Here is a 16759-nt window from a genome sequence, read left to right on the forward strand (position 1 = left end):
TTATTGCTGAGAATTCGAATCCCCATATTGTAATCCCCTTCCCCATTTCCCTCTCCCCTACCCCCTATGTAATAAAAAAAAGTTTTTTGAAAAAATATTCAAACTCTTTGACAATACATATGCATATGCATATTGCAATCCCCTCATACTTATTCTTGCTATTTATATACATCCTCATCATCAATTCTTTCAGTTGCTTAATAAATACACACACATGAATTTCTGTTTCATGCTTATACATAAAGTACATGAATATGTAGTCATATTTTTTTCATCCATTTCATGCACATAGTTTCTATTTCAAAATTAATTCAATATGTTGTAAAATAGAAAGAAATAATTTTTTTCTCTCTTTTTACATTAATCGCTCCGGTTAAAAAGGAGTGTCCACTTAGCCATATGAACACCTTTGAGAAAATACTAATTGCTAAGACAAAATAGGTAATCTGACTAAATTATTCCTAATTAAATAGGTATTGAGATTTGATCACTTAACACTTAATAAGGGAAAATTTGAAAAAATAAGATTAATTCTTTCTTGATTTGGTAAGTGGACACTCATTTTTAGCCAAAAAATAAAAGTTACGTGGACACCCTTTTTGAATGGGAGGGAGTATTAATTTTCTTGTAAGAGACTTTCAAATAGTTTATTCTTTCTAGTATGGACTTTACAGTTCATTTTATCATCATTAACTTATTACATTCTAAAGAATACATTTTAAAAAGGATTAATTATAGAATTTGCACTTGATGTGGTAGTTATCATTGTTGAGTCTTTGACTATGTGAGAATGAAATAGTAAATTAGAATTATTGCGATCAAATTTTAATCCGCAAAAGTCTTTCCACCTAACTAAATATTTTAATCAGGTTCCCCTGTTTTATTCTAAATTTGAAATCAACTTTATTTTGAAGAATAATTATCATTAAACAAAGATTTTATTTTTAACTAAATTATTCTCTTCTTTAGATACTTGTAATTTAAAAAGTATTTGACATATACAATTACATGTACAATTTAGTGATAAGAGTATATGCATACTATTTCCTAAAAATTGTATCACATAATTAAATTCCTTTTTAAAAGGATTAGAAAAAAGACTTACAAATCCTAAAAAAAGAGAAGGTCCCAAAATAAGGAGAAAATGGAAGAAAGTACGTGTCACCTTTAGCGAAGATAGTTGGTCCCACACTAAGAGGGATAAAACAAGAATTAAAAGAAATGTAAAGCAAAAAGTCCAACATTATTAAGCATGAGGAAATGCTTAATTCCACTTTTGCCCTTGTTCGTCCATGACAACCTCCGCAAACTCCCATTTCTATATAAAAAATAAAAAAAGATTTTCCTATTTAAGAATGATTACGTGATTCTTTTTGCATGTGATGTAAAATGAAAATTTAAAAAATGTTGGTTCAATTTTGTGTTTTCTTATAAGTGACATCACGTTTACTTATTGAAGACGAGAATAATAAATGACAACTATTATAATAAAAACATTTCGTAGCAAGCATTCACGTATATAAGAAAAAATATAAATTTTAAATTCTTTCTGATTGACACTATCTTTTCTATAATTAAATTAATTACAGAAGTAAAATTAATTCTAAATTTATTTTACAAGTGGTTCAAAATTTAAAAGCACCATTTGAAAAGACACAATATATTGTGAAAAGGTGTTACACATTCTTTAAAGGATACACTTATTCATTTTGAAAATGCGTCACCCAATCTTAAGGGGTACAACCATTCTTAAAAAGGTGTGTGATCAATTTCTATAAATACATATCTCACTGCAGAAAATCATTAACAACATATATAGATCTTTGGACTCTTCATCATTTTCATTCTTTTCAAGAGTTCGTCATTAGAAGATTACTGAGTGGTTCATTGTATCTTGAGAGTAGAATGTCATTTTGCTCAATAAAATAAAAATAAAATATGTACTATGACATTTTATTATTTCTTAAGATACTTATTTATTTATAATTTAGCTTTCGTTTTATATCATTCCGAATTATATATATTATATCTCAAAAATAAATCTAAAATATATTTGAATTTACATCGAAATTTGATGTGTCAGCTTTCCTTTATCAACATGTCATTTGGCTAACCAGTTTATGATCAATATAAAAGGAAAATAATTAGTTAAGGGTAACTTTTTCCTAAACGTAAGGTAATCCATTATTTACCCATAAATCATCCATGATACCGTCCGGAATATCTCAATAACCCATTATTTTGTGGGTTTAGTTTGGTGTGAATGAGATTTGAATCCCGACCTTTAAGTTGGGTTATGAATGAAAAATAAAGGGATCTACAGTCAAACCTATCTTTAACAACATCGTTGGGTTCGAATTTTTTTTATTGTTATAAAGAATTGTTGTTATACACCTATAATAACATTTGCCATTTAAATAATAGTTGGCTGTTATAGGCAAAAAATATGAATAAAATTATGACTAACTAAACATTAAAGAAAGTTAATACAATTTCAATAAATTCATAACTGAATGTATATAGTTTTAAGCTCCAAGGCACACATTTTAAATCTACAATACTTGAAAATTAAATTTTTTCAAGATTGATGGGAGAAATTTTATTGTAGCTTGTTTCGTAGAACCAATCTCTAGTGGTGATAAAATTCTTGAATTTACGAAGATTTGCGTCTAAATTTTCAGCAAACGGGTGTCCAATTGCTTTCCCTTGAAAGGAATCTAAGAGTTGAACCGTTGAATCTTTAATCCAGTCAAGTAACAATAGGTTGAGGTTCTTCGTCAGCACTTTCATTGTCGACTTCGGCTTCCATATTCTTGAGCTTGTTCTCCCACTCCAATGACATGAGCCATAATCTCTTCATCAGTGAAAACTTCAATGATCGGAAGTGTTGCATCAAACTCCACAAATGTATTATATATAATATTCTGTCATAAATATAGTATATTAAGGTATCAAATTAAATATTTGGTCAAAATCCATACTACTTATTATTGGTAATCATAAATATTTTATTTTTATAAAGATTGTTAATAATTATATTACCAAAAAAAGCAGATAGCTGGTATATGGGGGGTGATTTTACAAAGAGCGCACTGTTATAAAGTTGGTTGTTGCTGTTATAGGTAAAATGTTGTTATAGAGAAGTAAAATATAACATTAAAAATCGATTCCAAAAAATCTTAGCTATTATAGAGAGGTACTGCTATACGTGGATGCCGTTATAGAGATGTCTGACTGTATTGGACTAAAGAGAAGAATTATTTGAGTATAAACAAAAAGAAGAACTTCTACATTAGCTTAAAGAGTTGGGAAAAAAACAAGTCATCGCGTTGTAATCGTTCAGTTTCAAATTCTGATTAATTGATTAATTTTTGGAATAAATAATTTTTTATTTTATTTTATTCGCGCATTTATTTGGCGAAGACACAAGCTCATTTCATTTAACACTCAATCATCCTATTTCGAACTCTCCTTCCCCCCTCTTCTCTATTTTTTCTTCTTCTAAGAATAGAGTCGTGTGATTTGATTTTTCTTGATATCTGAAGCTTGTTGAAATTTGAAGTGCCGCTATTCAAACAGGTTAAGATAAAATCGCTTTATTATTGGAGAATATAATCTAATACCTTAGGTAATATGAGGGAATCATTAAAGGAACACAATGAATTATGTGTTCAGAATAAAATTTCTGAGAAGATAAGATGACTAAGGCAAGTTTGATTCCATCTCTATTTTTGTATTCTTGATTTAACATGCCCCCAATTATTTTATACTTTTGTGAATTATTGTTTTGCAGAATCACAAAAGCCTTCTATATTGTCATTTGTCAAGTTGCAAACTTGTGTAATCAAATTCTGAGAAGGTAATTTTCAATTGAGATCAATATTTACGTGAAAGATGCATGTTATACATTTATTGAGTTGATATAAAATAAGTTTTTCCGTTGCGCGGTACCTCATCGTTGATGCATCAAAGCCTAAATCTATCATATTTCTTGCGTTGTTCAACAAAATCATATGTTGGGCAACATAAATATCGCAAGATTTTTGTACAAATAAAACAAAAATTAAAGAGAAAAGATATCTCATTCAATCCAAATGAAGATATAAAGTTTATAACCGTGAACTTGTCATCAAATTTATAGCTCATCTTAATATTGAGTTCGCAATTAAGTATTTATATATATTTAATGAATTTCTAATGCAAATACAAGGTCTAACAAAAGCTTACTGAAATTGCCCGAAGCCATAAGTAACACTCTAACTCTATCCCTGCGTATAAGTGAGTTGACACTAATTGAGTAATATGTTAGAACCGCACCGATGATTATAGTGGGATGGATAGAATCATTTCATCCTGAAATAGCTATTTCGTATTGGAATTCTAAGAATGAAAAGAATCCTAGATCTTATGTGACACGAATCGGAATAAATCAGAGCCCTATAAAATGAGTATCGAATATTGTGCTGAAAACTAAATATTATTCCCTCAGTCTTAATTTATGTGACTCTCTTTCGATATTTAGTACTAGTGACTTTTTACTCCATATTAATACTGACTTTTTACCTACCCAAAGAAATGGCATTCTTGTGTGGGAACAAATTATGGGCATGCACGTACTTCGTTTCAGCTGTCATATACTTCATCGGTTTCAATTTATTTGTCTAATTTTTCTTCTTAATCCGTTAAAAAACAATATCTCTTTCTGTTTTTTGGCAACTCTTTAATTTTAATTTTTCATACGACATGTTTAAGACCAAAAGAATAAAATGGCATTTTGGTACATTCCACCTATATTTAATTTAAAACCACAATCTTCAAAAATCTTGTTTACTTTCCAAAACTCCGTGCCAAGTCAAAACCAGATAAACAAATTGAAAGAGAATAATATTTATGAAATATTTAAGATAGTATTGAGGCAAAGTTAATGTTTTCGTTTCAAGATTTTTCATGTACTTTTTTCTCCAGAATTTCGTAGACACCATAATTTGTGACCCAAAAACTACACCCTCATGTTCTTTATATTCCCACTGGTGAATTTGTCGCGCTTCGTGCGGTCGTAGAAAATCAAAATATGATAGATAACTATTATTAAATTTTCTAATTGAAAAAATCAATCTTAACTCGTTGATTGATTTTATCTTTTTTTTTTTTTCTTTTCCATTCTCTAATTGTAATACTATCTATTATTCTAATTATTTTTCAAGATTAATACCAAATGGAAAAAGAAAAGTGGCCTCAAAATTACAACATCGAACACTTGACTCTCCTTAGTTTTGACCCTCCCATCTATGTCACATGACATTGGTGTAGTAAAAACTGACAATTTAAACATTCTTATCTTAATTATTTTATAAAGATTTCTAGTAGATATTTTTAAGTTAGTTTTTTCCCCACAATTTTAGGAACTTAATTAAGAAAATGAACACAAATCATTTGATCATACACCTATTTATTTCTTGACATTTTGAAATTTCCCTCTTTTCCTTTTTGTTATTTTGCTTGTTTATCTACCTTTCCTTTTCTGTCATTTTCTCTCTTATATTTCATCTTGATAATTTTCCTTTTCTGTAATTCTACCTCTTCTTTATATACATCCCAAAACTATTTTTGACTCTTACCTTTTTACGCTCTCTTTTTCAATTATTTATCTTTGCTTATTTAATTCCTTCAGTAATTATTATTATCCTTCCTTAAAATAATCAAGTCAATTCACCTTTCTCCTTCTACCAACCTCATGGCAAATTCCAAAATTAAATTTTCTCGTGGTTAACAATACCTTAAATAATCTTAATTATAATTGGTTATCTTCTTTTTTTTCTATCTCTTTGTTTTATTTTAGTTTTTGAAGATCACATGTCAATAAATTGCATCAACGAATGCACTCTAATGTTTCTCGGAAGTTCTTGTTGTTACTAATGATCTTGCTTTTATAGTTTTACACGACTTTTACAAATTTGTTTTGTTTGTATCTTCCTTGTGAATAAAAATAATTAAATCAAGTAGCCTTTTAAATTTTGAGAGCTCGGAACATCAAAATGCAATTATCCACCTTGTTCATCAAATAAAAATAGCACTGAAAGATTTGTTGTGGTTCAAGTAGTGCCAATCATGGTTCTAAATTACTCTTTTCATCTAAATATTATAGCTTCTTTTTACATTTTTCTTTCATTTTCTTTCTCATATTCATATCTTTCAGAAATTGTTATCCTTTTCCTTAGTACTGAAATCAATTCCCCTTTCAGCTTTTACTAATCTTATGAAACATTCTAAAGATCACTTTCTATCTTGACTGAATTCAACTACCATTATAATATACCTATCACTTTATATATAATTAATTGGTCAGCAAATAGACGTTAGGAAAAAATAAGTCAGCTATAAATTGATCAGTGGATAGAAGTCAGAAAAAAAGGTCTGAGAGATACATAGCCGCAATCACACAGAGAATATAACGTATTTGAAGAAATTATTTTTGTGAGACAACCTATTCAAACTTTATCGTAATGCCTGTAGCAGGTCCTTTTATGAAGTTTTGTTTTTAAATTTATTATTGTGGCTTATGCACACAAATTATATTAATTATTTCGAGATGAGAAAAAATAATGACATTTTCTCAAGTTGTCATATGCCTTGAGAGCATGAAGATAATCATACTTTCTCAATTGCATACTTTCTCAATTGTTTTTCTTTTATTTTGTAAATCAAATATAAATTTAGTACAACATTCCTAATATCCAAAAAATAGGATATTTTATGCTAAACAAAATGTGAAATGATTACATTTGAATTCACACTATAACTACAAATCCTGTAACAGAGTAAAAGAAAAGAGTAACAAAAGATACATGTATTGATAAATTGAGAGCATACTCATCACACTTGAATTTGAATCCCCAAATATTATGCTCGCCTTATCTTCCACACTCTGTAAACAATAAAAATTATGCACAAAAAATACGTACAAAATGATAATTATGGCAAAACCCCCAACAATGAGAAATAATAATAATAATAATAATAAAAAGAATTAGAAAGAACAGTATACAAAAGGAACACGCAACGGACTAAAATGAGAAGAATAACATAAAATAGATATTTCAAGATTGAATTTGGATCACTTATCAAGCTTGAATTTGAATCCCCAAATATAGCATGTGCTCATCTTATCTTCTACACTCTGTAAACAATAAAAAATATTCCAAAAAAAATGTTTAAATTAATAATTATGGCAAAACCACCACCAATAAGGAAAAAAGCCAAGAAGAAGAAGAAGAATATGGAAGAACACTATAAATAAGGGATATGCAACATACAAAAATGAGAAGAGTAGCATAATGTAGATAATGTGCTCATTAAGATTGAATTTGGATTTCTGAGTAGAACTGCCTACAAATAATGCCCAATGCTCTTATCTTTCACTCCCTAAATAATTAAAATAATGCAAAAAACATGTGCATACATTTTGTACTCATTGAATTTGGATCACTTATCAAGCTTGAATTTGAATCCCCAAATATAGCATGCGCTCATCTTGTCTTCTACACTCTGTAAACAATAAAAAATATTCCAAAAAATATGTTTAAATTAATAATTATGGCAAAATCACCACCAATAAGGAAAAAAGCCAAAAAGAAGAAGAAGAATATGAAAGAACACTATAAATAAGGGATATGCAACAAACAAAAATGAGAAGAGTAACATAAAGTAGATAATGTGCTCATCAAGATTGAATTTAGATTTCTGAGTAGAACTGCCTACAAATAATGCCCAATGCTCTTATCTTTCACTCCCTAAATAATTAAAATAATGCAAAAAACATGTGCATAAAGTAATAACAACGGAAAAACATTAACACTGGAGAAATAAACGAAAAAAATGGGAAAAAGAAAGAAATAGTTTTTCTTTGTAGTGTTTCAAACATAAGGGGACGAAATAATCAAGGAAGAAGAACGAAAAAAAAAATCTTGCTGCGGTGGAGAAGATATGCTTCAGTATTTATAGTAATCAATAAATTTGTAACTTAATTGAGTCATATGAATTAAAAGAGCAATGGTGTAATCTATAAAATTGTAACTTACATAGGTATTAATTGTCTTAATTGTAATATAGTAATATCATTAAGGAGGAATAGAGAAAGGTTTTAGGGAAAGTGATTAATGGTGTTAACCTCGTGCTATGCCTCTTCATTATTTAATTTATTACTACTACAATTGTTCATTCTTTATTGTCTTAATTAAATATAGTTAATGGCAAAAATGATGGGGAAAATGTCAAAAAAAATGAGATAAAAGATAAATGCATTTGGTGGCCATAAAGAGATACCACATAGGATTGTTTATTCCCACCTTTAATATATATATATATATATATATATATATATATATAGAGAGAGAGAGAGAGAGAGAGAGAGAGAGAGAGAAAGAAATTTTTCAACATGAAACAAATGATAAAGAATAAGAAAAAATAGAGAAAAATGTTTAAATATTGATTCATGGATAATTAGGCTATTATTTGCTCCTACCCGTGCTACGTGGGCTGCGCAGCAAACAGTTACTACAGTTACTTGTGCTTAATTGCCATAGCTACGTGGCCTTAATTTAGTCAATTAGAGCCCGTTTGGATTGGCTTATAAGTTGCTTGAAAACTTGATTTTTCGAACATAAGTTGTTTTCGGTTTTTTGAGTGTTTGTTTTGCACACACACAACCATTTTGTGCTTAAAATAAGCCCAAAATAATAATTAAGTCCGTTTGGCTTAGCTTATCTAAAGCATTTTTTTTTTTTTTACTTATAAACTGTTTTCAGCTTATAAACTGTTTTTTTTAAGCCCATTCAAACAGGCTCTTAATTAGTAGATTATTGTGTTATTATATAGAGAGATGGAGGGAAAAAATGTCAAAAAAAAAAGGAGAAAAAAGATAAATATCAATGATGGCCATAGAGAAGTGCCATCTCACCTTATCTATATCTAACTTTGTATTATATATAGATATAGATTAACCCCAATTGTTTTTGGATCACTTCAAAATGACCCATCAGTCAAATTTGTTCATATAATTTTCGGAATTAAATAATTTTGTCCTCGGTGTTGACTTTGGCATATGATCTTACTTCACCGTCAAGAAAAAAATAGTTTTTATTGTTGCCCCTTTGAGGAGCCTCAACTTGAAATGGGACAAAGGATAGTTTTAATCTATTGTTAAAAATAGGATGTTAAATAAGGACATTTAAAGTATTTTGACACGTGGTGTCCATTCATTTCACACTGAAATTTTGTTAATGATATATGGAGTAGACAAATACGAGACAGTTCATTAATGATAAGGTCGGAATGAACCCAAAGTATAACAAAGGGTAAAATTAAACAATTCCGAATGATTAAAAAAACAAGATTGAACAATTATAGAAAAAAAATTATGCAGAAATTAAAGAAAAACTCCACACAATAGATTTAATGTATGATCTGCCCTTTCCGCAGACCGTATCATAGCGGGAGTTTAGTCTATTGGATTGTCCCTCGTCTTTTTTAATTTATATGCTACTCCATATCTGAGGCTGTGCTATCAAATTGAGTTCATTGACTATAGGTTTTAAATATTTTTAATATAAGAATTTATGAATACAATTTAAACTAATGATCAAATTCTCCTGGGATATCTTATTTATAGACCTTTCTTTGTTGGTCATAGCAATTAGGCTAACAAAATTGAAGCTGCTCTTTTTCTTTTTATTCGATATTCAAGATTTGTTTTAAAATTCGATTAAATTATATTCAGTTTCAAAACTAGAACTCTACTAGGTATACAGAAACAACACCTGTGAATACATCAACTTTTATTTTCACTAATATATTATTCATATAAAATTTATTAAGGAGCACTTGAACTTTTCTAACCTATGTTAGAGACATAATAGAATACAACCTATTAATAAATTCCATAGATAGGACTATTAATAATTGGTGGTCGCCATGAATTTTCCCATTTATAGACGGACCATATTTCGGCTATTTTTTACCAAGACATGGTTCAACATTTAAAAAAAATAAAAAAATCTTTGAAGCTAATACAACCCTCTGAGTGGACTTTTATGAATAAAAACCTCAAAAAGAAATTACAAGGTAACGAAAAATCAAACCTTAACTTACTAATTCTAAATGAGGGCGAACATCTTTTTTCGTGTCACTCACTTTTTACTTCACAGAATTAAATTTTTAAAGAAGTTCATCATTGATAACATCCTAATCCACTCCTCAAAGAGAAAGTGTATACGGTCGTCGCAATATAATTTACCCAACTATGAGTCAGAGTCGAATCCACAGGGAACAATATAAAGGCAATTTAAACAAGTAAAGAATTATCACCAATTAAGCTAAGCCAAATACTTTTTCAATATTTGATTTTTGATTTAAAAACTAACAAAGACAAAACTAACCTATAAAACAAGTAAAATGATCAATGGCCACAAGCATGGATACAAGGGAAATTACTCTCAAGTGACGATCCAATGTATTTCATGATTTTACAATTATGAGTGAGTTTATGCTAATTAGATAATGATCTCTAAAATCTCATCAAAAGTCTCACGACCAAATCAATGAATTTCACTCTAAGCTTTCTCAAGCCTTAGAGTGTGATATTAAGCACAATCAATATAATCTCAAGTAACTTTCCTATCTCTAGCTCAAGTTATTAGATGGGTTTTAAAGCCCCAAATTCTTATTAATTAATCTTTCCCAACTTCAATCTTCCTCTCTCGAGCTCAAATCGAAGTAAATGGGCGGGTCTTAGGGTTAGCTAATCCCTTAAGAAACATTAAAGAACAAGATTAATTAAAACAACATTAACTCACTTCATTAGCAATAAAAATCATTCAATACATAAGCAAAACAAGAATTTCATCCAAACTTTAATCATAGAATATTTCTATAAACAAGATTCAAGTAATGGAATGGAGTACTACACACTTAGATATTCAATACATAACAAGGAATTGAAGAAGGCGAGTAAAAGAGTAAGAAATTTCTCATCTAAGTCTTCAAATCTTCTCTTCCAAAGTGTGAGTTGATGAACCCCAGTCTCCAAAACTTGTGTTGAAAATGGCCAAAGATGATAGTAATTTACCCCAAGTCTTGCTTTTATAGTTCCCCAATTTTTTCACTCAAAATAAGACCAAAACAACCCCATATTTTCAGATTTTGCAAAACTATGCAGTTTTTGTCATTTCTTCAATTTGGCCTCTTTTTTACTTTATTTTCACTTGGTTTCTTCCGATCACTTCTAAATCACATAAAACCTGTAAATAAATGTAAACGATATTAAATGCACTATTTTCTCAATCAAACATAGCAAAACTATAAGATTAAAGAAGAAATAAGTTGGTAAAATACCAACTTATCAAACCCTCAAACTTAAACTATTGATTGTCCTCAAGCAATTCAAAACATACAATCTCCTTCTAAGGAATCGACTCAATAGTTCACCAACATCATACCAAGTCAAAAAGTCTACTTTAAGCACAAACACATGACTTTGATTGGTACCAACAATTAATCAAAAAAAATATGAATCACCAACTTCTCAAAAACTCTTTTTTTTTTTTAATGTTCAAATACCAAACTAATCAAAGGAGCAATCAAGACATGACACTAAAGCTTCAAAATTTGCCTCATTATCACAAAACAACTTTCTTTTGTTTATTCCTCTCAATTGAAAAATGGAACAAATTCACAACTCAAATTCTCATGTGCCCGCACAATCAAAAGAGAATCTCAACTCACAAAATGCAGTTTAAAACACAAATGGAATATCAAATGGAAAGAATTAACTCTCTCTCTCTCACAAAGATGTTCAAATGCACACAGGTAGTACCATAAGCTTGTCGTTCATGTATTTCTCCACTAATGTAGACACACTTGGTTCAAAATCAATTAGGAATTAAAGGGTTTTAATGTAGGCTTTTGGTTAAGGCAGGGCACAATTTGGGTAAAAGTGACTCAAAACCTCCCTAAGCACTACAATTTTCAACAATAAAAGCACACGTCCTTAGAAAATTTTCCACCCCTTTCTTCATTTTTCATTTCACCAACCAGTCTTCCCTTAATTCACAACTCTTATTATTCCTTCCTTTTCTTTTTTTTTCTATTCTACTACTCCATTTTTTTTTTCTTTCACCTTTTCACCTAACTCCCAAATAATAACTTTTTCCAACCATCAGCCCCAAACTTAGACTTTTAGCCTATGTTTGCACTTTCAAAACACTTGGGGAGGTAGGATGCCAAAAGATAGGTCAATAAAGAACAAAAGGTTAAAGGCTCAGAAGGGGTTGACTAGGGAAAATATGCATGGGTAGGATATTTAAGGCACAAAAACGGTCCAAGGAAGGCCTAGCATCATTTTTCAAACCAAGTGTAGTCTAGGATTTCGCCTTGAAACTTATTCCGAGCAAGTTCTAGACCACAAATAATGCAAATGAACTCACAAATAAATCTCACCACACATGGCACATGAAAACTCAAGTAGAATATGTATCCAAGAATCAATTGAAACAAATGAACTCAAAAAGTCACTCATAGCCTAAAGAGACTAATTAGTGAAAGTAAGAGCCAAAAATTGAGTCTAAAAGTCACAACAAGAATCCTTACTTCAATTGTTTTTCTTTTTCAAAAATCAAGAATTCATACACCAAGGTTTAAATAAGTTGGTATCAAGCAAGCCAAAAGTTAGCCAAGGGGCAAAAAATCACATCCCAACACCATTTTTAGTCCTAAGACTACCTAACTAAGAACAGAAATAAAATAATAAAAGTGACTAATCCACAACATGCCAAAAGAACGAAATTTTCAAAAATTTGAGCAAGTTCCACTTGTAACGTCTATCCACAGTCACACCAACAGTCACAAAACAAGCCCGGCAAGGGCACACAATATCCATACATAAGACAAACGCCCGGCAAGGGCACAATCAAGCATAATCAAAATATAATGTGCTACCACATGCCACCCCCAACTACAAACATTGCAGTGTCCTCACTGCACATAATCAAAACAAAACATAAGATGGTTTGAGGGACTCCCTGAAGTCTGCATCAGACTAGTTTTTTTTTTTTTTTTAATTTTAATTTTTTTTTTTTCTGTCAGCACCTGCGAACAACACCTGCGAGACGCAGGCATGACCTGTGAACCGCAGGTGAAATCACCTGATTTTTTTTAATTTTTTTTTATAACTGTCAGCACCTGCGAGACGCAGGCATGACCTGTGAATCGCAGGTGATGGTACCTGAGAACTTACCTGGACCCATATTTCAGCAGCAACTACTGGTTTGGGGCTGCTCTGAAACCTCGACCTGCTCGAAACAACTCCAAAAATTCTGAAACTTTGCAGATTAGTTAAAAACAATAAAATAAACTATTCTAAAAAATAAAATTTCAAAAATGACTTAAATTTTTTAAAACGATGGGTTGCCTCCCACGAAGTGCTTGATATAACGTCCCGACACGATATGAGTTAGCTTTACCACTTTTCCCTCCACTTAGAGGATATAAATTTTCGCCCCAACTTTGAATTAAGATTCTGGTGATGCTCGTGAGGTGGTGGTAGGAAAGCAAGGAGGCCAACTCTCGAGAATCGCATTTTTCACTTTTTGGCCTTTAAGTAAGAAATGTCATTTTGTCTTCTTGGCATTGCAAATTTCAAAATAAAGGCGTTTTCTTCTTCATCTCCACAATCCTCCATAGACTCGGTTAGTTCAACTTCCATATCATCAACCAAGCACAATGTGGAAAAATGGTTGGAATGTGATCCAATGCGCCCAAATTTCAAATTTGCCTCATCTTTGACATCCTCACCCAAAAATGAACTAGAGTCTTCAAAAACCATTTCATGAACTTTTTTATGCAACTCTAGTATCATTTCTTCAATCTCGGCATCTTGCATTATTTTGGGTTGGTCGGTTGGCAATTTATCATTTGCTCTTGAAAATCAATCTTGACCTTTTCTTCATTGAAAACCAACTCAAAAATACTATCCGTAGCCCTTTGATATTGAGCATCACATGCTTCAATTTTTGCATTCAATTCGGCCTCCAATTTTCGGATAGAAATTTCAAGTAGCTCCACTTCTTAACTTTGCTCAACATGCATTTTTAGAAATTCTTCCATCATCCGTGAAATACCTTCACGGTGATCCCCATAGGCTCCAAGTTGTTGAGCTTGAGTCATAAGCCAATCTTGGCTCACAATTTCCATTTCTTCATGGTGAGAGTCATTCAAAGTTTGTAAAAATTCACCCTTGGAGAAATTCATGTTTTGGCCACTTTCTTGTCTACTTTCAACACCCTCAAGTTGGTGAGCATTATGAGCCTCAGCCAATAATTTCATTTGATCCTCCAAGGTGTGAATAGCTTGGTCATTGCAACTAATTGCTTGACTCAAGTCCTCGAGGTCTAAGTTCAACCTTTCCTCCTTTTCAAGAATGGTCTCCAACATGAGCGTTATCCTCTCATTTTGAGCATTTGAAACTTCTTCCCCTTCCATATCCCTATTATCATCAAAATCAAAAGTAGAATCGTCATAGTGGGGTTTCGGGGAAGGGAATGACAAATAAGGACAATTATCCCAATGACCATTTTTACCACCACACCTATCACAAATACTCCACTCATAAGTTTGGAATTGTGCGCACAATCCTCCCGCGGGAGAATTCAAACAATTTTGCCATGATTGTGCTCCTCCACAATAGGATTATCAAAGTATGAACAACTGCCATCCGATCAATTTTCATTATATGATACCATTTACAAAAATTAAGAAAATGAACAAATTCAAAGAAAATAACTACACAAATATTCACAAGTTCGGACCAAAGCAAGTAAGCTTAAATCCCAAACTAACTCAAATACGCCAAATTGTTCCCCGACAACGGCGCCAAAATTGATAACGTCCAAATCCACTCCTCAAAGAGAAAGTGTACACGGTCGTCGCAATATAATTTACCCAACTATGAGTCGGGGTCGAATCCACAGGGAACAATATAAAGGCACAAGTAAGAAATTATCATCAACTAAGCTAAGTCAAACACTTTTTCAATATTTGATTTTTGATTTAAAAATTAACAAAGACAAAACTAACCTAGAAAACAAGTAAAATGATCAATGGCCATAAGCATGGATACAAGGGAAATTACTCTCTAGTGACGGTCCAATGTATTTCACAATTTTACAACTATGAGTGAGTTTATGCTAATTAGATAATGATCTCTAAAATCTCATCAAAAGTCTCTCGACCAAATCAATTAATTTCACTCTAAGCTTTCTCAAGCCGTAGAGTGTGATATTAAGCACAATCAATATAATATCAAGTAACTTTTCTATCTCTAGCTCAAGTTATTAGATGGGTTTTAAAGCACTAAATTCTTATTAATTAATCTTTCCAACTTCAATCTTCCTCTCTCGAGCTCAAATCGAAGTAAATGGGCGTGTCTTAGGGTTAGCTAATCCCTTAAGAAACATTAAAGAACAAGATTAATTAAAACAACATTAACTCACTTCATTAGCAATAAAAATCATTCAATACATAAGCAAAACAAGAGTTTCATCCAAACTTTAATTATAGAATATTTCCATAAACAAGATTCAAGTAATGGAATGGAGTACTACACACTTAGATATTCAATACATAACAAGGAATTGAAGAAATGAGTAAACGAGTAAGAAATTTCTCATCTAAGTCTTCAAATCTTCTCTTCCAAAGTGTGAATTGATGAACCCCAGTCTCCAAAACTTGTGTTGAAAATGGCCAAAGATGATAGTAGTTTACCCCAAGTCTTGCTTTTATAGTTCCCCAACTTTTTCACTCATTTTGAGATCAAAACAACCCCATATTTTCAGATTTTGCAAAACTGTGCAGTTTTTGTCATTTCTTCAATTTGGCCTCTTTTTGACTTTATTTTCACTTGGTTTCTTCTGATCACTTCTAGATCACATAAAACCTGTAAAATAGATGTAAACGATATTAGATGTACTATTTTCTCAATCAAACATAGCAAAAATATAAGATTAAAGAAGAGATAAGTTGGTAAAATACCAACTTATCCATCATAAAATAAGAATTTAACTTATATACATCGATAATGTAAAGAAATTTTTATACTATCAGATTATTTAAAATATATCTATAGATAATCTATACTATATTAAAAGTACGAAAGACCTTAGAAATGTTGATTGAACTTTTTGCCCTTCATTAAAAGATTTTGCAATAGACAAAATAGTCATTTAATAATCTTACTAATATTTAGAATTTAAAAATCAATTAAAAATTTATTATTAAACCTTTTCTTATTTGAACTATGCACCTATAACTTTGAAATCACCTAAAATTTTACTTATTTAATCTTGGTAAGAAATTCTATTATTTATTACTTCTAATCAATTGGAATTTCGAATGCTTCCATGATTGTTATAGTACACAAATAAACACTAGCATAAATATTTTGGTTAGTAAACAAATGTAACGACCCGCCCGATCGTTATTTAATACTTCGCAAACCCGTACCAAATCGAGCCCTAAAATCTTAAAAGATAAGCCCTATAGGGTGTTTAAATGATTAATAGTTGAAAAAATAGGTTTCGGAAAGAGTTAAAAGTCGTGGGCCCGGGCAAGCTTGGTTCACCGTAGCAAACAGGGCACCGCCTCAGCTGTCTCGCCGTAGCGAGCACCTTGTCCGCCACAGTGGACATCGCAGACCAGTAAACGCGTTTTC

The sequence above is a fragment of the Lycium ferocissimum genome, chromosome 5, assembly GCF_029784015.1.
Source record: "Lycium ferocissimum isolate CSIRO_LF1 chromosome 5, AGI_CSIRO_Lferr_CH_V1, whole genome shotgun sequence".
NCBI lineage: Eukaryota > Viridiplantae > Streptophyta > Magnoliopsida > Solanales > Solanaceae > Lycium > Lycium ferocissimum.